We start from the raw sequence: 26122 nt of genomic DNA, 5'->3' as shown, positions 1-26122 counted from the left end.
AAATAAAAGAGGAATAGTAAAAAGAAGAAGAGCCTATATAACAAAGAAACAATTTTACTGGAAGAAGCTTGCAAGATATCTGTGTGATTCTAGTCGCTCTAGCTTGAGAGAAATTTGTTATCCTATTACCAAGAAAATATGGCGGATGCTATCATTAGTATCCTGCTTGAGAAATTGAACTCTCTAATCCAAGATGAGCTTCAGTTACTGGGGGGTGTTAAGGATGATGTGGAAGAGCTTCAGAGAATCTTACCGATGATTCGTGATATACTCCCAAACGCAGAGGCGATGGCGGTCAAGAATGGGCAGCTGAAGGGTTGGCTCTCAAATCTTACAGATGCGGCCTATGATGCAGATGACATCTTGACAGATTGGGCTGTGGAAGCTCAGCGATTACGCTCAATTGGTTGTGGCAACATCCAGGTAAGCAATACCTTCTTACCTTGTATTCAATTCCAACGCCATAAGATCGCAACTAGGACAAAAAAGATCCTCAAGAGATTACAAAAAATTACAGAAGATAGGGAAAGGTTCAAATTAGATGTAACAACTACGAGTCCTGAGAGTCGAGAGAGAACACCCACCGTGTCCTTAGTAAATGAATTACAAGTTTATGGGAGAGACGAGGATAAAGAAAATATTGTGAAACTATTGCTAACCGATGCGGGTAATGAAGATGATGTCCCGGTTATTGCCATAGTTGGCATGGGGGGTCTGGGGAAAACCACACTAGCTAAATTGGCCTACAACCACGAGAGTGTAATGGGCCATTTTATGCTAAGCATGTGGATTCATGTGTCACAAGATTTTGATGTTACTAGAATTGTAAAAGCAATTTTAGAATCTGCAACTGGAAGTCCAACTGCTCTTACACAGTTGGATGGGATGCAAAAAAGCCTCCGAGAAATAATTTGCGAGAAGAGATTTTTGCTTGTACTTGATGATGTATGGAACGAGGATAGAGAAAAGTGGGATAGTCTGAAGCAAATCGTAACATATTGTAAAGGGAGCAAAATCATTGTAACTACTCGTAACGAAACGGTTGCATTGATGATGGGTGCGCTTCATGACTCCCTCCTCCACTTGACTGGTTTATCAGACAGTGATTGTTGGTCTCTGTTTGAGAGTCAAGCATTTGTATCAGGGAGAAGTGAAGAGCATCCAAACTTGGTTGCAATTGGTAAAGATATAGTCAAGAAATGTGGGGGTGTGCCGTTAGCAGCAAAGGCATTAGGTAGCCTCCTGCGTCTCAAAAGGGAGGAGGAAGCTTCGTGGTTGTCTGTAAGAGACAGCCAAATATGGGAACAAAAAGAAGATGAAATTTTGCCTGCTCTAAGATTGAGCTATACTAATTTGCCATCTCATCTAAAACAATGTTTTTCTTTTTGTTCTGTGTTCCCCAAAGGCTTTATCATTAAGAAAGAAGAACTTATTCTTTTCTGGATGGCTAATGGCTTTGTTACCCCTAACGAAACTATGGAGTTGGAAGACATTGGAAATGAGATTTTCAATGATTTATTATGGAGGTCTTTCTTCCAAGACATAGAAAAAGACGATGCTGGAAATATAACGAGGTGCAAAATGCATGATTTGGTGCACGATCTTGCGCAGTCTGTTATTGGGAACAAGTGTTATATCGTGGATCGGGAAAAAATTGTAAATATTCCTACATCGACCCGGTATGTCTATTCTCATTTGCGTTCACTATTAATAGAGCAGAGGTTGTATAAGGCCAAAGCCATACGGACATTACTATTGGGCCGTCAGTATAATTCTGTCCCTAGCAACATCAAGGAACTTAGATACCTGCGATGCCTAGATCTTAGTGAATGCAATGTTAAAGAGATCCCACATTCAATATGCAATTTGAAACAGCTAAGATACCTCAACCTTTCCAATAATTATATCATTAAAACATTACCTGAATCGATTACCAACCTACAAAATTTGCAGACATTGAAACTAAGATATTGTTACAGTCTCCGCAATTTGCCCAAGGACATGAGAAATATGAGTAGCCTCAGACATGTAGATACTTATGGTTGTAGGTCATTAACTTGTGTGCCCATTAGGATTGGGCAGCTGAGTTGCCTCCAGACGCTATCCATATTCATTGTGGGTGGCGAGGAAGGACGTCGCCTCAGTGAGTTGAGCAATTTAAACCTTAGAGGAGAACTGTCAATAAAACAACTTAGCCTTGTGAGAAATGCAAGTGATGCGAAACAAACCAACTTGAAACGCAAGAAAAACCTCAGAGAATTGGAGTTATCATGGGGGGTTGATCATGGTGATGTTGAGATGAAGGAAGAAGTTTTAGAAGGCCTTGAACCATACTGTAATTTGAAAGATTTGCGGATAACAGACTATGAGGGTATTCGATTTCCAGGATGGATACAGAATTCATTACTCACAAATCTAGTTAATGTTTCTCTTAAAAATTGCCAGAGATGTGAAAATCTCCCACCACTTGGGCAACTTCCTTTGCTCAAGAATCTTGAGATATATGAAATGCGTGCATTGAAGCAAATCAACAATGAGTTTTATGGTAATAGAACATTGAATGGATTTTCCTTTCCATCTTTGAAAAAACTATTCCTATGTGCTATGGATAATTTAGAGATGTGGGCATCAGTGGAAGGAGGAGCTTTTCCTTGCCTCGATGAATTGAGGATTGAACGCTGCCCAAAGTTGATCACCCTGCCATGTTTTCTACATCTTACCTCCCTTCATATTGAGAATCTTGATGAGATGTCATCCTTTCCAGAAAGCTTTCTACGAGACGGCAACGCACTCCAACATTTAACAATTTGGCATGGCTACAAGTTGAAGAGTCTTCCTAGGGAGCTCGACAATTTCGTTGCTCTCAAGTCATTGAGAATTTCGGCTTGTAAGGAGCTGGTGTCTTTGCCGGAGGGATTGCGAAACCTCACATCTCTTGAAGAGTTAGAGATTAGAGGGTGTGAAAACCTGGCATCATTACCCGAGGAGGAAGGGGTACTAAGGGGCTTGAAATCTCTTCAATCATTGGAGATTGTGGGCTGTAAAAAGCTCATTTCTTTGCCGGATGACTTGCGGTACCTCACTGCCCTAAAAAAACTGAAAATCTGGAATTGTAATAAGTTCGCATCATTGCCGGATGACTTGTGGTACCTCACTACCCTCAAAAATCTGGATATTGGTTTTTGTGATGAGTTGGCATCATTGCCAGATGGGCTACAACATGTCACCACACTGCAAGACCTATCCATTCGCTGCTGTCAGATCATGCAGAATTTGCCAGAGTGGGTCGACAAGCTCACATCGCTTCGATCTTTGACCATCTCTAGCTGTGGTAAAATGACTTCATTGCCCTCCGGACTACAACGCCTCACCTCACTCCAACATCTGTATATTGAAGATTGTCCTAATTTGGGGAGACGATGCGAAAGGGAGAGAGGAGAGGATTGGCACAAGATAGCCCATGTACCGCATATCAGCATTCGGCTACATCCAACAACGGAGTAGAGAAGCAGATGCATCAATGCCTCCTGAAGCGGTGATTTTATCTCTCAACCGTACCCTTCTCCGACTCACTCTACCATCCCAGGTTCGTTATTTCATAATCCCCTCCTTATCTTTTAATTTTACAACCTACTTTCTTTCTTTAATTTTCCTTCATCTATCTAACCAATTTTTACCAAATAATGTTCTGCTGCCTTTTTGGCCCCAATTTGGAGGATTTTCTACAGATTTGTGGCTGAGTTTGGGGGATTTGCTCTGCTCTTGTGTCCGAGGTCTCTGTTGGTTTTTGTATGTTTCTTTGAGGTTGTGGTCTGCTCTTGGGGCAGAGGATTGCTATTTGGTTTTTGCTTCTATTTTCAGTTATATGTACTCAGCCTCTGTTGTGATTGTTTTAATAAGGGTTGCCTCTGTCTATCTGATTGTTGTCTTCTTGTAGTGTGTTTGCCCATGTTATGTCCGAGGCAAGGTGGCTAGTCCTCCTCTTGGATTTTCAATAGATTTCAGATGTGGATTCTACTGTGGAGATTGTGGTTTATGAAGGCTTCTTCGTCAAAATTTATTGAAATGTATTTCTGATAAACATTATCTCTATTTCGAATTTTCTAGAGGCTTATTTGTATCACTAAATTCTGTACCCACTTTTATTGATGCCGATTATTATCACTAGATTATCTACTCTCTGTTGTCTCTCTATTTTTTGTGTGTTCCGAATCCTATTATTGCTTTGCCTAATTAAAATTTGTAATGAGTTGGAACTTTTAGTGTAGTTTTAGGCCCTTTTTGGATTGCAAGAATTGTTTGGAAAAGAAAAGATTTTCCAAATTTTCCTGTTTTTCCATCGTTTAATTAAATATAAAAACAATAATTTGAACCACCCTAGTTCAATATTTAGAGCGATATTCAATTTATAGTGATATCCTTTTAAATAAGCCATAATCGTATGATTTCCCTATGAATCAGGGAAATGAAAAAGAAATTCCATGAGAAATGTTTTTCCTGCAATCCAATCAGAGCATTTGATTTGAGTTAATTCATTCATTCTAATCAGATGTTATTTTAGTTACGTACTTCTCTTCTTTTGTTATGTATTACAGTTCCCAAAATGCTCTCAAAACCAATTAAAACAGAAAAGACAATCTATGTTTGTGCAATTACTAAAACATGGAAATGCCAAAACCAGTGGCCTAAACAAAACATCTTGCTCTTATTATTCAATAGAAGGTACAAAAAACTAAGTAGACATAAGAATGTAACTCTCCCATCAACAACAAAACAAACACACTAAAATCAATAGTTTCCTCTTTGGCTAGGCAATTGAGTGGTATCGGGTTCATCACAAATTGGAGAGTGGAAGTAGAAGGGCCCAAGTGTATACTTGATTTGATCTCCATAAACATGAGAGGGCCGACTGAGCTTCACCCCTGACTGGCCTCCGGCAAAGTCGGTGAGGATGTTACAGGAGGGTTCCGGCAATGACACAAGCCTCACGGAGCAATCTCCGGCTTTCAATTCCTTCCCATTGCAAACACGCCCTCTTCGTCGGTCTCGTCTTTTGCATAGTACACCACTCTTCCCCGCTCATCCATGCATGTTAAGGCAACCGTGCAGCCTACATGTAAAATACTTTTAATCATTTCACGAGCTTAAATGAGGAGTGTTGTTAGTGCAAATTTGCGCATATTTAGATTATTAATACCACCATTTTTGGTAAATTACATGTAGAGAAACTTTTTTGAATGATCATTATTTTTGTTAGGCTCCGTTTCTATCGACGTTAAATGGGCATAAAACAAATTTTACATCCAATTTTTCTTTCAACATAAAAATGGACATAAAATTTATTTTATTGTAAAAATGTGCGTAAAACTAATCTTAGGTATAATTTTACGTCGAAAGAAACAGAGCCTTAATAGTGTTTCTTTCGACGTAAAATAAGAGAACAAATTTTACGCCCATTTTTTCAGTGGAGTGGAAAAATGTGCATAAAATTTTATGCCCATTTTAAGTTGAAAGAAACGGAACCTTAAAATTGGGTGTAAAATTGACCTGACACCCATTTTTTGGTCGAAAGAAATGAAGCCTTAATGAAACAATCATCCTATGGATGGAAGATTAGTCTAATGCTCTTGGTGCCATCTTCATCGGATGATTCAAAACCATTGATTAAGCATGATGAAAAAAAGACCATTTTTAAGATGTTTACAAGCCATTGATTTTTTGAATGCCATAATCTCACGAATAAGATCTCCATGTGGCATCAGACCTATATCCACTGGGCCTTCCTGTGATGACCCATCAGATCGACGGTCTCAAATCCTACGTCATGTGACGAGGTCATCTTGCTAGATGATTTCTTCATAAGTTATTATAGGCCAAAAAATCCTACGTCATGTGACGAGCTCATCCTGCTAGATAATTTTGATTCCAATAATCTGTTTTGGAGTCAAAATCTATTCTCAATATCCAAAAGGAACAAGGCACAAAGTATAACTGATACCATTGAATTGATCGTGTTAATTTTTTTTTCCACTGCCAAACTGTTTATTAGACTCAAAAGAGGGCTTAGTTGAACGGATTTTAGATCACTCGTTGTGTGATAAATCTAAAAGCAAGCAGACATACAGGCCAACTTGTTCAATAATCCAAACTATTTAACAGTTAGGTCAAAGGTATGATTGTTCATGTACTAAATTCTAGCACAGTCCGAAGATTCTAAGGCCTTGTTTGTTTTGGATTTTGAGAATGGATTCTGAGACCAAAATTAATTATTGGAATCGAAATTTAATGCAATTTTCAGTCAATAATCATTTTTCAAATGAAAAAATCCCAAACCTGGTGAAAGTTCATGAAGAATGAGTTCAAATTGAATACGGAGGGTACCTCCAAAGGCAATCCTAGCTTATCAGGTAGAGAAGGGATCATAAGAAACCATAAAGGTAAGATTTTATTTGCTTCTTATAATTTTTATCATAATGGCACTAACTGTTATTCTTAACATTACTTTAGTCATCCCTTGGTTCTTTAGCAATGGAATCAAAGAGAAATTAGAAATTGAATAAGATGGGTTTGATGTACCTTTCATCATGGCCGCCGTTTAGAAGCTTGAAATCCAACGAGTCTTCGATCTTTTCTAAGCAGGGTGAAAACCTAGAAACGTCCTTTTGTTCTTCTCTTCCTTCACACACCACTCGGTTTATAGGAAACCTCACTTAAGAACTCTCAACCTCTCGATTAGCTCTCAAAAATAGGTAGTGGTAAGAAGAGGGACCAAGGGTCTCTTTTAAGGCAATAAGCTTCCATAGAACTTCCCTTAATTGCCCAAATTCGTTTGGCTTTTCCACTCAAATTAGAAAGTCCAATTTGAGTTAACTTTTCTTCTCCAAACGTTTCTAAACTTGAGTATTCAACCCATAGAAAAGAAAGATTACTTAACATGCAAAACCACACTAATATTACTAGAACATGAAAACCATTCTCTAGATTGCCTAACTAAAGGACACTCTAAGTTTGGAAGGTCCAAACTTTAGAAAATATCTAACAGTCTCCCACTTGGCTTGCGTAGGCTTTATTTCTTTCTCAACAAACAATTTTGCATTCCGTTCAATAAGTTATACTAACAACGAATCATATAATCCTTGGATTATTAAACTATCCAATGACCCACCCATGGTCACAATGCTAGCAAACTTACCAACATGAATATGGTCCACTTTATGTTATTACCGACATTCTGCTCTTAAAATATCCATTCAATGTACACAATACAAATAATGAAAAAGCAAATAACTTTATTTATCAGGATCAAAATCTCAAAAATGATCACATTACAATGTCTATAAACTTTATGCAGACTCCCACCAATCAACGTAACCGGCTTTACCCACCAGCCTTATGCGTGTTTTATGGTCATCAACGACCTCAAGTGGTAAGCCTTTCGTTATTGGATACGCTAACATAAGTGCAGTACTTATATATTCAATAGACATTAATTGATCATGAATTATCTTCCTCACGATAATATGTCAACACAGTGACTCCTTACTTTATTTGTCATTCTTGAAAAAGTAAAACCACAACCGAATTATCACAACACATTCTCAGTAGCTTGTTGATTATAAACAAGGTAACACCCTGAGACAAAATTCCACAACTTTAAGGCATAGTTGAAGGTCTTCAAATACACCATGAATTCCAAACCCAAGGTGGAAGCAACTAATGGTGTAAGGCATAGCATAAGATAGCCCATGTACCGTATATCATCATTTTGCCACCCCCAACAATGGAGAAGAAAACTAGGCGAATCAATACCCTACTCCCCTGCTACCGTGCTCACTGAGACAGTGATTTATCTCCCTACCCTTCTTCAACTCACCCAATCATCCCAGGTTCGATATTTCCTAATCCCCTGTTTATCTTTTAATTATATAACACATTCCAATTGCTCGTGTCTTTGTGCTTTCTTTCTTTTTCCTTCACCTCTCTGACCAATTTATTATACCAAATAATATCAATATACAGCAAATGCCTCCGTACTTTGGATTTTGCTTTCTTAACTTTGTGGAAATGCATATGCTTTATTCCTTCGTTTATTCTTAATAATAGTTTTCTCCATTAATTCCTATTATCTAAATTATATTCCACTTAGTTAACAAGAATTGGGAAGTCCCAAAATACTACTTTTCTTAATGAAAAAAAAAAGATGCCTTTCATGTGTAATTTTACATCCACATTTTTTTGCACTCCCAAAACTTTATTTATTCATATTCTTATGAAAATATTAATTGTTTATAAAATGATAAAAATAAACTATCTTTTCTGGCAAACTTAATAATTTATAATTGGTTAATTTATGTATGAACTTTTTAGAAATATTTTCCAAAATGTTAAAAACTTTCCTACCGTTTCATGAGTTTTAATAGAAACTAGCTAGGATTTACTTTGCAAATTAGTGATTTTCATTAAGAGATATATCGCCTATCTATTTCCATTCCTCCAGTCTTTTTTTTTTTTGTTTCCTTTCTAATATGCAGGCGGTTCTTCATTGTATTCAACGTGTGATACTCAAGTAAACCAAAGCCTACTTCTGGGTGCCTCTTTTCCTCGCAATTTGAATTGGTGCTCCTATGGAATTAGGAGGATTTTCTGCAGGCTTGTGGCTGGGTTTGGGGCAGAATTTTCTATTATGGATTTGCTCTGCTTCTTGTGGCAGAGCTCTATGTTGGTTTCTGTATGTTTCTTCAGGTTGTGATCTGTTCTTGCGCAGATGATTGGTAGTTAGTTTTCGTTTCTATTTTCAGCTCTGTTGTGGAAGTTTTAACGGTTGGCTCCTTGTAATTTTTGCAAGAGTTGTTCTCTGATTGTTGAGTTCTTGTATTGTATTATCCCATGTTATGTCGGAGGCAAGGTGGCTAGTCCTCCTCTTGATTTTTCAATAGATTTCTGATGTGGATTCTAGCGATGAGAATGTGGTTTGTGATGGATTTCTTCATTTCTTTATCAAGATTTAGGGAAATGTATGTCTGAGACAGTACAAATATCTCCATTTCTACTTTTCTAGAGGCTTATTAGTACCACTAAATTATGTGCCCTATTTTCTTTGTGCTTACTATTATCACTAAATTATCTACTATCTCTCACTCTATTTAGCCCTGTTTGGACAGCAAGAAAAACATTTATGATGGAAATTTTTTTCTTTCCCACATTTACAGAAAAATGATATAGTTGTAGTTAATTTACAGGGATATCACCATTGTTATTGTTAATCTAGGAAAAGAAATTCCACAATAAATGTTTTTCCTGCAATCCAACCAAGGGGCTATCTGGCATAGCCGGAAGCGCGAAGAACGAGTCGGGGGTTGATTGCCGTCGACCTCCGATCGACTAGACCTTCGAATCCACGAAGGGTGCTCTTTGAATCCACAAAGAACAAGCTCTTTGAATCTACAAAGAGTAAGATAAACCAACTTTCTCACTAAGAAGAAAGGAGAAAATTTTCTTTATTTCAATAAACAAACATAATAATACCTTATACATTCACATAATTGATTTTATAGGAGAGAACTCCTACTACACTTAAACATTTAGGCAAAAAAGAAACTAGCTAAAGAAAAGGCAACATGCCTTGTTGGTCTAAAACAAGTAAATAGCAAGAATATAAAATAAAAAAAGTAAGCTAACCCCTAGTACAAGAAAGAAAGTAAAAAGCAGATATTGACTCTATAAAAAAAGTGAATATTTAGAGATGTGTTGCTTTTTTTTCCTCCTCCCAATTATGTCAAGAGATGTGGGTTACTTTTGGAAAATTGAAATTTTTTGGCAATTTCCAAATTGCCATGCCTTGCAGCCCACGTCATTCCTCTCCACTTGAGGAGAACTCAACCTTGAGTTCATGTTCACTGGCAATGCCGTCGTAGCTTCTCCAATTTCAAAGACCTTACAAAGCCGATGCTATTCTTTTTTAACATTGTACTTAGCTTTAGGCGGAGTGGGCCTCTTTTGGCTCCTTTTGACGCCATCACGAATCACTTTCTTCTTGGATTTGGCAAAGGATTCTTTTACCGTCAAACATGATTGCCCCTCCACTTGAGAAGCCTTGGGATCCTTCTCTTCCGTCAATGGTTGAAGTGCATAACTCTTGTTGTTTTGGCGAACAACAAAGACATTATCTCTTCCTTGAGAATTTTTCTTCCTTGAGAAAGTTGCTTATCTCGTTCTTCGTGGATTCGCAGAACCGCTCTTCGTGGATTCGACGAGCGCTCTTTGTGGATTCGAAGATCAGTCCGATCGGTGTTGATATTAATCGACCTCGACTCATTCTTCACGCTTCCGGCTACGCCACTATTGGACGAACACAATCACACGGCGGTTGATGAAAATGGAGAACTTCCACCAGTGATCAGCGAATGGGTTTGTTTAAGGTTCAATGAGAGGGACTCTAATGAAACACAGAACTTTAATCATAGAACTGTATAAGACCCACTGATTAAACAATGGCTTTGTCCATATCCCACATGTGGGACTCTAACGAAACTATAAAAATCTATCTATCTACCAATAATTTAGAATCAGATTCAAAGGATCCATTAAACTATCTTGGTCCGGTTGTTGGGAAATAGGCTAAAGCGGTGAACGAATTTGAAAAATGACGGGAGGGATAAAATTGATGAGAGGAATAAAAATATGATAATAATAAAATTAAGGGCAAGGCGCACAACTTAAGGTACTGTCTTTAAGAAAGTAGATTCCTCCACAATAGGATAATATCCAAAATGATTTGCAGGTGGCTCTTGGAATCTCTGCCCTAAGATACACTGCCCGACACACTCTTGCGAAGTCAATGGTTGCAATCCGTTGATACACAATGAATCAAAAGCCCAAAAATAAGTGAAATACGTAATATAGTCATGGGATAAGTCAAAAGGAGCACTTCATATGCGAGAGAATTGGAAATGGAAAGGGGTATATTTTTAAGTATTTTTTTCCATTTTTTTATTTCATAACTTACTCCTTCTCTATTTATAGAGTTGGAAGGATTGCACCCCCACCAATTCTTCTCACAACCTTTCATGGATGTGTCTTTTAGGACACCATCCAATAGATGTGTCTTCTTAAGACACAACCCTTCCTCTCCTACCAACACCACTTTTGAAATTTGAACTTTTGTGATGTCTCTTAGGGTGCGGTGTCTTTTTGGACGCACCAATTTGAACCATTGGATGGAATTTCTTGTCAATGGTTGAGACCACCCAAAATGAGGAGACATAGCACAAATGTAATGCTCTTGAGACTTGAACCCATGACCTTAATAGAAAATCAAAATACTTGCTAAATTTACCCAATCATTTTTTCTTGAATAAATCAAGCAATACTTGTAATTTTAAAATGATATTTTTGAAAATACCCCAACACCGGTGACAAGCCTAATGCCAACTAGACTGATCCAACTAGGATCTGAGTCGATCCAAATTAGGATATTCCTTGAATCCTATATTTGGTGTCTGAATTCATATCCATTCAGATTCATACTATCATCAGAACATCCGGGATCCAACGACAAAAATTTAACAAAAATCTTTCTTCAATGATAAGATAATTGGTTTTAAAACGCTTTAAACTTATACCTGCCATTCGTGGTTCGGAACTCTAATAGCATGTTCTATCTGTATTGTAATATTTGCTCTATACATTAAGGTTGCCGATATATCCAATCTCTAAATGGCTTCATGGTATTAGAGTCCTACTCTTTCTCATATTTACGCCTATTTTAACTCTACTTTTCGCCAACTTTCTCTCATATTGATGAATATTTTTTTTCTCAATCTTTACTTTCCTATTTCTTCTCTTAATTTCGCCTATTTTTCTCTCCACCTTCGGCTATATTTTTTTGGTTCTTTACATTCTCCTTTTTAAAATCGCCTATTTTCTCTCTATTTTCTGTCAATTTTCTCTCTTACACTTCTTTCTGCTGCCTCCCAATCTTCTTCACTTCTTGTTCTTGAAATTACAAATATTAAATCTCTTGTTAATATTAACTTAGATCAAGAAAATTTCATTCTTTGGCAAACAATCTTTATTCCCATTTTAAATAGTCACAACGCTTTAGATCATGTTGATGGATCCTCTACACTTCCTCCATCAACAATTCTTGACGAATCTGGCAACTCCATTGTCACTCCTGAGTATTTAATTTGGAAACTTGTTGACAATAGAATTGTATCTTGGCTGAATGCCACTCTTTCCACTGATGTTCTTAAACACATTTTGGTCCCTTATCAATCTCTTACTGCACGTCAGACATGGACTGCAATTGAAAAACTATTTAATGATCAAGCGAATGCCCGATATTTTCAACTCAAAATTGATTTTAATGATTTAAAGAAATCAAACAAATTGAAGGACGTTTTTCTCCAAGAAATTAAATCAATTTCTGATTCGCTTACTACTATAGGGCATCCTTTAGAAGATGATGATCTCGTAATGCAGGCACTTTCAAGTCTTTCCTCCGAATATAATAGTTTTGTGACAGCAGTAACTGCGCATCCTCCTTTACCAAAATTCGATCAGATTTGTCCTGTCCTTCTTGAACCAAACATCGTATAACTCAACATCATCCACCAACACCCTCTCTAGACAAAGCAGTTTTTGCTAATCGTGGTCGTGGAAATCGTGGCAGTCGAAATGGCCGTGGTCGTGGTGCTAGAGGCAACTATCAATCTAACATTCCCTTTAACGCTCATGGTAGATGTAAATACCCGAAAATACCCTCCTTAAAATTTTCGTCCCCCTCTTTAAAAGAGGGGCATTTTTGTCCGTTCATATTTGATTCAGAATTAGGGCTTTTTAAGAAAGCTTATAAATAGATTATTGTGGCTAAACAAACCCTAAAGCGGTTGTGCAGCCCTAGAAAGAGAAATCAGAGAAAGAGAAGAAGAAGAGCAAGGGAATCACGATTTCGGAGTCGAAGCCGCGAATCCAGTTAAGATCTATGAACTATGAATTAATCGGGTAATTAGGAACCCTTAAACAAGGGTTTGATTAGAAAAAAAGAAAGAAGAACTTTTATCTATATGGATTAGAAATAAGAACCTCTGAATTGATCTCAAGTTATCTTGGATTCGATATTGTTCTACGATTCCAACAAACTTGAAATTGATCAATAAGAATCTGAATTCAGAAATTTGACTTTTGGATATCAGAATAAGAATCTTTAGCGAATTTTCATAAATCATGTGCTTGAATTCGGAGCGTGAAATCGAGTTTGGTGGATTCCTCTCGTCGAAACGAATCCATCAGATCCGACCTCGCGTAATTTGGACACCGAACGAAGAAGATATGAATTGATTAAGTTTTGTGAAAAATCAGATTTTTATCGAGGCAGTCAACTGGCCTTGACCAGTCGACTGGCTCGTATAAAACCTACAATTAAAATCGAGATCGTATTGACGGGGCAGTCGACTGGCTCCTACCAGTCGACTGACATTCCAAATTTTTGTACTGTTTTTGAAACAGTAGTTTGGACAATTTTGGGGCAGCCGACTGGCTAGTACCAGTCGACTGGAGAAGGATCCGCCGAAAAATTTGTCGTTGCGGACCAGCCGACTGGAGCGCCAACATGGTGTTTTATGACCGAAACAGTAGTGAAGGGCCAGTCGACTGGCCAAGACCAGTCGACTGGGACAACCCGAATTTGGATTTTTAGTTTGAACTTTAACTTTTGGCTTTTGGGTTACCTCTAAGGGCCCTTATTTGTTACTTATGCTTTGTTCAGATCAAGATACTGAACTGTAATCAGAATATAAGAAAGGGATTTGACATCTTTGAGGTACGTAATAACGTACTACTTTGGGTATTCATAAACCCTCTTCGTTTTGAATCAGTTTTGATTTTGAGAACCGTATTGATATCTTTGAACCTTTGAATTAACTGTGAGTTTAGCATGCCTCTGTAGACACCCCATTTTGACCAGACCCAGGTTCGCAATTAGCTGGTGCGAAACCTCGCCAAACCAGTGAGTTAGGGCCTCAAATTGCGCCCTAAGCTAGGTTAGGGTCCCCCATAGGTCCCTGTAAAATTTCGTCGAAATCCGAGTTGGTTTGCCCTGCGAACGGACCGAGTCAGTGTCGTTGTGTAAATGCAGAAGGGGGGCAAATTATCCGCACAGGGGGGTGTCTTTTTGTAAAATAGCTGAAGTTTTGCCTTTTGTCTAATAAGACAAAGCGGCGGAGGTGCGCTTACAAATTCGCGCGCCTTATCCGTAAGAGTAGTGCCGTTATCAACAGCATATTTTTTATATATATAAAAAAAAAATCAGAAAAATCAAAAACACTGTTCATTCTCGTCGAAAACGAGAGAGAGATTTTCGCGGTGAGAAAAAAAAAGAGATTTGGGTTTTTTCGTTTTTTTCCGGCAAGAATCCGGTTGGATTCCGGCCAATTCCTCCTCCGGCAACCTCCTCCTCCGGCCAAGCATCTTCTCCGATCGGATTTTCCGATCGGATCCCCATCTCCTTCTTCTTCTTCTTCTTCTTCTTCTTCTTCTTTTTCTTCTTCTTGATCTCTGCAACTCCGGCCGAATCCCACCTCTGCAACTCCGGCCGAATCCCACCTCTGCAACTCCAGCCGCATCCTCCGCCTCTTCCTCCTCTCCGATCCATCTCCTCCTCTAGCACCTCCTCCATCTCCACACTCATCTTCTCCGGTAGCTTCTCTTTCCGGCAACCTCCAACCTTCTCTCTGCAGATCCACCGGTTCCACCACCGATCCTCCTCTTCTGCAGATCCACCGACTCTGGCAACTTCCTCCTCCGACCAAGCTTCTCCGATCCACCTCCAAAAGCCGGCCATTCGTTGTTAGATTCTCAGATCTGAGATCTGAAATCTCAGATCTGAGATTGCAAAGAGAGAGAGAGAGAGAAAGAGAGGGAATCGGGTTTCTCCCTTCGCCAATCATCTTATCCGATCGGATTTTTCGATCGGATCTGATCCTTCTCCGGCAGCCGCATCCTCCAACTCCTCCTTCTCCGGCCAACTCATCAACCTTCTCCGGCAGCCCCCATCTTCTTCGATCATCTCCGACGAATCTCCGTTTCTCTCCACCACCGAACATCCCTTTTCTCTGCAAATCCGATTCCCTTATAACCCTTCTCCTTCTCTGATCCAATCTTGTCTTCTCCAATCGGAATCATCGGACCTCCGATCGCCTTCAAAACCCCCATCTCCTTCTTCTCCGATCCTCCTGCAATATCTCATATTCCGATCTTCAATTTTTCCGACAATCTCGAAATTTAGTGGATTAATTTGCAGATCTGCAGATCTAATGGTAATTTTTAGCTTTGATCCGATTGTTCTTACAACAGATCTGATTAATTGAGATCATCTGATCGTATTCTTGAGGCCTTCATCTCCGGTACCTTTTGAGAATCTCCGGCAACTTCGAAATCTGCAGAGAAATCCAAGCTCAAACAGGTAATTGATTTTTCTTGTCTTAAATCTCGCTTAGCTTAAGCTAGTTTTTGTTAATCTCTTCCCAATATTCATTTAATGATATGTGACCGTGATTCTATCTAGAATTCATAGCAATTCTTTCAGGATTTACAGTGAACTTTCTTGTGTGTATCTTTGTGTGTGCAATGGTTATGTTTTGTTAAGAATAATGATATTCTTTCCAAGATCTATGATTATTGTGCAAGAATCCCTGTGATCCGTGATATCCTTCTTTGCACATAAATTCTGCCTATAAATGTAATTCCAAGTTCAGTCCCTGTTGTGCATAGTTTATGTCACTGTTTTAACGCATAACAGCTCTTTCTTCTAGTATAGCAGCCTTTTAATTCATATCTGAAAGAATTACCAGGTTATTGGTAAAAATATAAAAAATATAAAAATAAATAAGTATCATGTGCAAACTGACCTTGATGATAATGTGTATGTGCATTTGTGTGAGTATATAGGATAATACCTGTAATAATTACTCTTGAGTTATTTATTTAGAGGATTGGACATATGTATGTTATAGCTTGATTTTTTGTTATGGGTTGTTATAATTGAATGGATTTTGGACAAAGTAAACTTTATTTTTATTCTATTAAAAAAATGAAAATCAGTTTTTTTTTTTGTTTAGATCTATAGGTTTAGATCACTTCAATTTGGGCGATGAAGGCGCTAGCCCAAGCCCATCTTTAGGGGACTCGCTCAATCTAAGTAGCGCTCCCCTCTCTTGTTTAGTAGGCCTACTCAACCTTTCAGATATGCCCCTGTTACGCACTACAATTTGTATAAATTAGAATTATCATAAGGGTAGGGGTATGAAGCCAAGCCGAGTAGGGAGTTCTTTCGCATAGGAGTCAGCCCTTGATTAGAGAGTCTTTGACTCATTCGCCTTTTAGGTGGTGTTATTAGGAGAGTCTTTGACTCATTTGTCTTTAATGTAGTGTTATTAGAGAGTCTTTGACTCATTTATCTTTTAATTAGCATTAGTGGAGTCTTTGACTCGTGTTTCCATCTCTTAGAGAGTCTTTGACTCGTATATCCTTTAGTTGTTGTCAATGGAGTCCTTGACTCGTGTTTTCGTCTCTCTTAGAGAGTCTTTGAATCGTGTTTCCATTTCTTTTAGAGAATCTTTGGTCCATTTATTCCTTTGGTGTTGTTATTAGAGAGTCTTTGACTCATTTATCTCTTTCGCAGTTTTTCTAGAGAGTCTTCGACTCATTTGTTCTTTCAGTTGGATTTATTGGAGAGTCTTTGACTCGCCTTTCCTTTTGCAGTATCTTTAGAGAGTTTTTGACTCTTTTATCCTCTAGTTGCTTTTATTAGAGAGTCTTCGACTCGGTTGCTTCCTTTGTGTTGTTATTAGTGGAGTCTTTGACTCGTGTTTCATTCTCTTTCAGGCTAGTCTTTGACTCATTCGTCTTTGCGCTTTCATCTCTTAGTTGGTGTTATTAGAGAGTCTTTGACTCGTTTGTTCTTGTTAAGGAGTCTTTGACTCATTTGTTCTTGTTAGGGAGTCTTTAACTCATTTGTCTTCTTCGGAGAGCTGTGCTCGCTTGTGATCTTAGATCATTCCTTCGCCTTTGGCGTTAGTTTACTTGGTTTAGGGGTTTCCCTTGTTGGCTCTAGGGTTTGGCCCTAGGTTTTTTCTTTGTATTTTCCCTTAGGTCTTTGACCAAAAGGGTGAAAAAACACTTTAAAACTTCAAAAGCATTGGAAAAAGTTTTAAAATCCAAAAACATTGAATATTTTAAAAATTCAAAAACATTAGAAATTTAAAACATAAAAAATAGTTGATTTGCTGTAAGTGTTTGTTATTTTGAGAGTTCGTTTCGAACTACGTTGGCTTGATCCTCTTTCACGAGGTACGTAGCGCAGCTTGGGATTCATGTCCCAAGTCCAGCCAAACTTTTTTTGTAAATAATAGTTTAAACTTTCTTCCAAAACCTTTAAAATCTTGTTTTCAAAAGATCTTCCTCTAGAGTTAGGAGTTTCTCCTAGATAGAGAGTTTTAGAGTTAGGGTTTTTCTTTTGATAGGTTGTTTGATTGTTTGTTTGCTGTGTGCTTGTTTTAGAGTTAGGGGTCTGTCCTAGAGTTATAGGAGCGCCTCCGTCCGGTCAGTTGGCAATTCACATCGCCGACTGATGACTAGGTCTTGGATACGTTAGCGATCCCTTGGTTTTCCTTAGGACACACAGCCTAGTTACACATAGGTTGTAGGAACCACCTGCATTAGCTTAGGGCTAACCTGCATTTAGTTAGGGCATATAGTGTGTCCTAAAATTCACAATTCACTGAAATTTAAATAATCGTACAATAAACTTTAATAACTAGTCTGGTCTTTTAGATCATGTCTAGGATAGAGGTCTAGGTGTCTTAGGCATCCTAGCTTAGAATAGGTGCGAAGAACTACGTTGCCTTGATTCTCGTGGAGGCGGGGATACGTAGGCTTCTTTGGATGAATACCAGACCATCCGAGGACTCGGGCTAATAATTTAGAGTCTTAGGATTTATTATGTTGTTATTATATGTTTTGATGTGTTTTCTTACTTTCTCGTACTGATCCTATACCTTTTGCTGTGGCTTGCATGTGTTTGCATATCAGAACTTAGACACCCATTAGGTTTGTCACTCATAACCTAGCTATGCTTAGGTGGCACATCTTTCATTTTATTTTATATGTGTTTATTATCTTTATCCTCAGGAAATGCATGCTTAGGTAGACGATTCCTGAGGATTGTTCCCATTTCAGATGATTTTTACCCAAACTTCTTTGGAGTTAATAATAAATGGCATAAGAGACCAAGTGCTTGCACTCGGACGAATCGGGGGTGCTCTCAGACCTTCCCCATTCGTAACCAGGCACGAACCCATATATATTTCTGGTTATCCATTGTACAGAGGATTTGATTTTAGGGTTCCATGGCATATCCATGGATGGCGACTCTGAGTTTATTTCAGGTATGTCTCGGTTTCGAACCTCGGTTCTGGATCAAGACATATCTCTTTCTTTTATATCGCCACTCGTGCTATGCTATGAGGGTGGCATCCGTTTTGAGAGTTCCTTGGTAGAGCTCTCCTTCACACGTGGATGATCCGGATGTTGTTAGGAACCCGTCACCTCACCACCTCTTCGGATCGGGGTCCACAGGCTGGCGACTCTGCTGGGGATTTCTAGAAACATTGCCTAACTCTATATAAATGCCATTTTTGCTAACTTTGGAGAAATTTGGATTAAAATCATTTTAAATGGGAACTTTTTCGCTTAGAATCCAGGGGCACCAGACAGGTGCGTAATTAAAACGAGGGATTCACACACTACACATCATGCATTATCATATTTGTTATTTCTTTCATTGCTTTTCCTTCTTGGCTCCACGGGATAGATTCAATGCGTACCCGACTGGGATGTCTTCACCCTGATGGTACTGTTGAATCTATTTCCAAGCTATGCGCTAGAGCTGCAGTCGTAGACATTGGGTGTACTTGTGTCTACAGCAGCCGATGAGCAATGAAGCATACTATGTATGACACGGGGCGTACTTGTGTTATACATGTTAAGTATGTTTCATACGCATAGTACCCATTAGATTGAGTCCGGAGCCCTACTTTGTTTTATATATTATGTATATACTTACTGGCCTAGTGAAATCCAACTAGGAAGTACCTGTGTTTATATACATCTGTATTGCATTCATATAGGGTTGAACGTGTGTTGCTTACACATGTGGAGCCTAGAGTTAGGAGCTTTGCCCCATTTATAGACTAGGGTAGCTCATTTTATATGGCTACAACACGGTCCTAGTACACTTATCAGTCTGTCTTGAGTCGAGATTTTCTTGACTCCGCTAGATTAGAATTAGGGCTGGTGCCCCTGGTTAGGATTTGTGTGTATATATATATACCTATATATATACTGTCTATATATATTAGGGTTCTCCTCTTAGTTAGAGTTCCTTATTCGATTTAATCGGTTGTATCCATTCGTTTTCCAGATCTAGATCTAGTTAGTGGCTTTTGATTGCCATTACCTTGGCCATGTTTTGTCCTTGATCTGTAGATTATAGGGTTTGACCCGTTGTTGTATATTCTCACCTTTGGTCAGTCCTTTAGTTGATTACCTTTTTCTGGTAACCGTTATTCACATACCTTTGGTTGAGCGAGGGTGATTCCTTGTATAGCCGTTATGCTGCCGAATTTTATCCAGAATATTTTTTCGAGCATAACTGCTATTTCTTAGAGTTAGGAAAATCATGAGTTTACCTTTCTTTGACCTCCTTGTATAGTCATTGTGCTGCCGAATTTTTCGCAACACATGTTGAACATGATTGCTATCATTTGGAGTCAGTCTACCTTGTCTTGATTCCCATATATACATTGTTCAGTAGGATTAGATCCTTACCTGTGTTATCTTGAGATCTGGCCGATAGCTCGTTTGCTGTCCTTATGACCATGGTCTATCATTTCTGATCATATTGATCATACAGTTGTTGATATCCATCATTTAGATTTTAGATCTGGTCTTTGACCCTACTTTTGTCATTCTTATGGCCATGATCTATTATCTGAGCCATTGATTTTCATTTGATCCGTGTTTACCAATCATATATTTTTTACCCTTGGATCATTTCAAAATCATTGATGCAAAAGTTTAATCTTACCTGTATTCTTTGAGTGCATGATCATTGATGAGATCGAAACTTATTTAGATTAGGGATGTTTATCGTTCCTGACTCTTTCATTCCAAAAAAGAAGAGCATTTATACTCAAATGAGACTTAAAGGTGTGGATTGAGAATTCATTAAGACCCTGTTGATGTAGGTCATATGATCACTGTCTATTTTTCTTTAACCTTCATAGACAGTATTTCTTGGATTTTCAGAATAAAATACCTTTTGGTGTGTTTCAAGATTACTCTTTTCTCTATTTGTTCAGAATCTTTATCCCATGACTATTGATCTAGTGTGTGTGCTTCTAAGTCAAGAGTCTATGTTTAGCGAAAGACCATTCTTTCAAAAGACTGACCATATCTAAACTCATTTGATCCAGGCAGTCTATTGTTTTACCCACATTGTCAATATAAGCCTTTGGTTGCCCCATTTAACCTAGACCTTGTGGAATTGCCTTTTCTGGGATTCCTACTCCAGGATCGAACTTTATAGTTATCATTCTCATGAGGAAAGGTGTATCACCTATAAACTTTTAGTATCAGTTCACTACCTTTGAAGAAGTGTCCTGCGTCTTTAGATTTGCCTTTCATTGAGTGTACATCAACTTTCTTTTCTCTAAGTTGAAAAAGTTCAGTTATGTAGATGTTAAAAAAAAAAAAAGAAAGAGAGAAGTGTCATATCTGTCAGTCTTTCTTATATAGAGTCAGCGTTCTGTTTTCTATCAGAACTGATGAAAAGCCCATTGAGGTGTGTCAAAAATCATCAATGAACTTACAGTCTTCTATTCAATAAAATTGTTGATTTCGTATCTTTGATACTCTATGATTCACTCTTAGATCTAATGTTTAAAACAACTAAAGACCCCCTTCTCGGATGAGAATGCAGACGAAATTCCCCTCGAGATCTGAAAGATGGTCAAACGAGAGGAAGAGCGTCGAGCAAAGCCACTTAAAGAAGAAATCAAAGCCATTGATAGTGGTATCGAAATCCGAAACTCGGGAAAGATGGAGTGGCAAAATTTTATCTCCCGAGGAGCGCAAAGAATTGATAAACCTGTTTAGAGGGGTTTGAGGTAGTCTTGCTTGATCCTATAAGGATAAACCAGGGGAATGCCCTGTTGTTGAGCAAAGCAAGACTTCATCTGCTTTAGACATCCAGTTGAAGAGTACAATTTTAAAGAGATAAGCATCAGACATCCTGTGGAGCTGATGAGATATTGAGAGAAGATTTTCGGATAAAGAGTTGTGGAACCTTGAGCATAAATTTAAGATCTTCAAGATGGGAGTGAAGCACAGTGGTTGAAGTTTTGCCTGGCATGCCGTCAGACTCCTAGAAAATTTTCTAAGTCTTTGAACCTTAAGCAACAGAGCTTGTACATCAAATACATCAGGAGGCCATCCTTGATCGTTTGAGCTTTTATAGCCAAAATCCTAATGTTTTAAAATCCATTTGTAAACCCTTTGGGCCAACAATTTAAAGCCAATGTTTCCTTTCAAACACATTATAAACCCGGGGCATTTATGCACCCGAACTACGTCGGACCTGATCCCCATTTCTTCAGGGGTACGTAGGCAACTTGATTTATTCAGGTTCGGTCAAACCTTGGGATAAAATCCCTTTTCAAAATTTTGAAGCTAAATGCTAAACCATTCTTTGAAAAATCCTTAAGCGAACTACGCGGATCTGATCCTCCATTTTTGGGGTACGTAGGTAGTCTGGCTAGACCAGATTCGGTCCAAATCCTTAGAACCTTAGGTATTCAACCCTTTTGAACCCGAGCCCACCTAGAAAGTCCTTCTGGTGAAACAAGTAAAGGTTCGAGGCGAATGAAAAGAAAAAACAGAAAGAAAAGAATGAGAGTCTGAAGACCCGCTAGGTTGAAAACCCGAAAGGGCGGCCTAAAGAAAGATGAAAGTCATTTTTCTTGCTAAGTCAACAAGCAAAATGATTGACTTATCAGAAAGTAAGGGTAGTGGTATGCTAGATTGGAAACTTGAAGAGACAATCTAGTCAGAGGCAAATACTTCCCATGAAAAGTTGAGTTGAATAGAAGCAGAATGAGTTCCTCAGTTACGTAGAATTCCCAAGTTTGAGTACAAGCAAAAGTTGAGACAAGTAGTCTTTTAGACTGAAAGCTTGGAAAGCAAAAGTTGAGATAATTGGTCTTTTAGACTGAAAACTTGAAAATTAAAAGTTGTGACTTCTTGTGAAGAGGAGACTCAAGAAGACGGAGAAACAATCACTGCATAGGGTAGGATCTTGGAATCCGAATAGTGTCAACGAGACTTACTTTGACACCTTTTTAAACTAGGGGCATTAAAACCGAGCAACCCAAAGGGGGTAATAACCATGACGGAAATCCCGATGGAGGAAATTAGAGCATCTTGACTTGGTTTTTGAGACTACTCTAAGAGTGGCTGACCTTACCATTTAAAAATAACACATTTTATCTAAGGGTGAATCAAAATTTAGTCAAGTCCCTTGAATATTGTAAATCTTCTTTGAAAGAGTCCTCAGGAGTTTGTTCCTTGTTTCTCATTATTTTCTTTTAGAATCCAAAGTGTTTGACACTGAAAAGAATGGGTGTACACCTTCCGAAATGTAAAGAAAAATCTAGAGTGGATCCTGGTTTAAGAATCAAGGAAAGGGCAAGAAACATTTGGTCCAAACCTACCAGAGACATCAAGCCTCAAGTAATATTCAGCAAAAAGGAAGAATCTTAGATCTAGCCTTTGTGAAGTTGGTTTTACCACTATACCAAAGAAAGAACCCATGCAAACTCGAATTTTTCCTACTTACCTTGGTTCTGCTTTCTTAAGACCTTGTCATGGAAGCGCATCATACTAGGGGCATCTTTTATGACTTGCGTCATAAAAGATATTACACAATGATAACTGAGATATCTATTCTTAGCCAATGGAAACCAGAGAAGCTTGAGCATACTCTTTGAGTTGAATTCCTTGATCAAATTGTACCTTCAGGAGTCAGTTTCAGAAACTTCAATTCCCAGCGGAGTATAGAATCTACTCCTGCATCCTTCAAACCTCATCAGAATGCTTTTCACCTGTTAAAGAGAGTCAGCACCTGAAAATCTCATCAATCTACTTGAGCTTTGCTTTCAGCAAAGATCATGCGCTCGTAGTTATTCTCGGTAAGAAATGACTGGCCCATTATTGAAATCAATCAAAGATGGTAAATTCTTCATTCCTTTTGAAGGTTTTTAATAAGGATAGAAATTGATGGTTCCGTGTTCCACGGTTTGGTTTTTCTTCCATGGTTTTAGAAAGTTTTCAATAAAGGAAGAAATTACTATATTCTGTGTTATACGGTTTGATATTTTCTTCCATTATAAAAAAAAAAAAAAAAAACTCTTTGAGTGTTTTTATAGAGATAGAAGGTACCGAACCAGTGTTACATGGTTGGGTCTTTTTGAAGTTTTTTTTAACAGAGTTGAAAATTACCGAATCTGTGTTACACGGTTTGGTATTTTTGAAAGGTTTTAATTGGAAAAAAAAAATCGCTGATCCTGTGTTACACGGATTGGTCTTTTCTTCCTTCTCCCGGGTATTTAGTACCCTGATGATTAGTATTGTAATGTCAAGCAGTGACTTACCTAATCATCGTTCCGCAATGTGCAGCTTCCTAACGTGTTAGGAGTCATGCGTATCTGTGAAGAGGTTTGTATGGGACTGTTTAGCAGGACATACAAATTTGGGTTTACGTGGAACTGTTTAGCAGAACCGCGTGATCCGGAGTGATTCTCTACCTTGAAAGAGAGGAGTCAGAATTACTCGGATAGTTAAACAGATTTATTTTCAGCAATGATCTGTATAACTATCGCTGGGCTTGAGACTTAGTCTCGCCTCGGGTATTAGAAGTTTGAGTTTAGCTCGAATATTCGAATATCCTTTTAAATGGTCGAGTAAGTTTGAGACTGATCGACAAGATAAATTACCGAACCTGTGTTACACGGTTTGGTCTTTTTGAAAGATTTTAATAGAGATAAATTACCGAACCTGTGTTACACGGTTTGGTCTTTTTGAAAGATTTTAATAGAGATGGAAATTACCGAACCTGTGTTACACGGTTTGGTCTTTTTGAAAGATTTTAATAGAGATGGAAATTACCGAACCTGTGTTACACGGTTTTGTCTTTTTGAAAGATTTTAATAGAGTTGGAAGTTACCGAACCTGTGTTACACGGTTTGGTCTTTTTGAAATGTTTTAGTAGGGAAAATATTTCCGATCCTGTGTTACACGGATTGGTCTTTTCTTCATTCTCCCGGGTATTTAGTACCCTGATGATTAGTATTGTAATGTCAAGCAGTGACTTACCTAATCATCGTTCCGCAATGTGCAGCTTCCTAACGTGTTAGGAGTCATGTGTATCTGCGAAGAGGTTTGTATGGGACTGTTTAGCAGGGCATACGAATTTAGGTTTATGTGGAACTGTTTAGCAGAACCGCGTGATCCGGAGTGATTCGCTACCTTGAAAGAGAGGAGTCAGAGTTACTCGGATAGTTAAACAGATTTATTTTCAGCAATGATCTGTATATCTATCGCCTGGCTTGAGACTTAGTCTCGCCTCGGTATTAGATGTTTGAGTTTAGCTCAAATATTCGAATACCTTGATATTTGGTCAAGTCTTAGACTGATCGGCATTATAAAATTTTTACCCTTTGAGTATTTAGTTTTGAACTTGTTTTGGACGAGTTTCAATACATTGGTCTTTGGCCTATTTTTGCAGGTTTCTAAAAAGGAAAAACTCTTTGAGTGTTTGGAGTTACATTTCTCTTAGACAAATTGTGACGTGGTTTCTAAAAAAAAAAAATGAAAGCTCTTTGAGTAATTGAAGTGATTGGTTTGTTTGTTTGGTTTGTGCTCTTTGAGCAATTGTTATGTTTACTTTGGTTTAGCCTGATAAAAAAGGAAGAAGAAGTGTTTGTGTTTTTGTAATCGTTCGTTCGTTTTTTGTTAACTAGTTTTGTTAGTTGAGTCATGAGTATTAGGGAGAGACTATCTCTTTGAGATGTTTTAGTTGCCGAGTTAAGAGTCGGTGAGAGGCTATCTCCCTTTTGTTGGTAGAGTTTTACCTTTGTGAATATCGTTTTAAAACTGAAAACCCAAAAATTTGCTTTGCTTTCGGGTCAGTCAAAATGTGTCGTCTGTTCAGCTTTGCCATTCGCGTGTTACACACGCTCTGCCAAAGAGGGGCATCTGTAGACACCCCATTTTGACCAGACCCAGGTTCGCAATTAGCTGGTGCGAAACCTCGCCAAACCAGTGAGTTAGGGCCTCAAATTGCGCCCTAAGCTAGGTTAGGGTCCCCCATAGGTCCCTGTAAAATTTCGTCGAAATCCGAGTTGGTTTGCCCTGCGAACGGACCGAGTCAGTGTCGTTGTGTAAATGCAGAAGGGGGGCAAATTATCCGCACAGGGGGGTGTCTTTTTGTAAAATAGCTGAAGTTTTGCCTTTTGTCTAATAAGACAAAGCGGCGGAGGTGCGCTTACAAATTCGCGCGCCTTATCCGTAAGAGTAGTGCCGTTATCAACAGCATATTTTTTATATATATAAAAAAAAAATCAGAAAAATCAAAAACACTGTTCATTCTCGTCGAAAACGAGAGAGAGATTTTCGCGGTGAGAAAAAAAAAGAGATTTGGGTTTTTTCGTTTTTTTCCGGCAAGAATCCGGTTGGATTCCGGCCAATTCCTCCTCCGGCAACCTCCTCCTCCGGCCAAGCATCTTCTCCGATCGGATTTTCCGATCGGATCCCCATCTCCTTCTTCTTCTTCTTCTTCTTCTTCTTCTTCTTTTTCTTCTTCTTGATCTCTGCAACTCCGGCCGAATCCCACCTCTGCAACTCCGGCCGAATCCCACCTCTGCAACTCCAGCCGCATCCTCCGCCTCTTCCTCCTCTCCGATCCATCTCCTCCTCTAGCACCTCCTCCATCTCCACACTCATCTTC

At 38.5% G+C, this 26122-nt stretch overlaps 1 long non-coding RNA gene and 1 pseudogene across 2 annotated transcripts in view; one reads left to right on the top strand and one right to left on the bottom strand.

Annotated features, from left to right (window-relative positions):
• LOC143859471 (uncharacterized) overlaps positions 1-26122 on the bottom strand; it is a 60138-nt gene that overhangs the window by 11603 nt on the left and 22413 nt on the right. The gene's annotated exons all lie outside the window — the stretch shown is intronic.
• LOC143859470 (putative disease resistance protein RGA1 pseudogene) lies at positions 58-4127 on the top strand (annotated as a pseudogene). Its single transcript, XR_013239254.1, has 2 exons — positions 58-3586; positions 3729-4127. The product of XR_013239254.1 is annotated as a putative disease resistance protein RGA1 pseudogene (transcript).

Source organism: Tasmannia lanceolata, unplaced genomic scaffold (assembly GCF_043159265.1).
Source record: "Tasmannia lanceolata isolate RefF3 unplaced genomic scaffold, GAP_Taslan_0.1 ptg000029l, whole genome shotgun sequence".
NCBI classification, from domain to species: Eukaryota; Viridiplantae; Streptophyta; class Magnoliopsida; order Canellales; family Winteraceae; genus Tasmannia; species Tasmannia lanceolata.
This window is presented reverse-complemented; position numbering and strand designations above follow the sequence as displayed.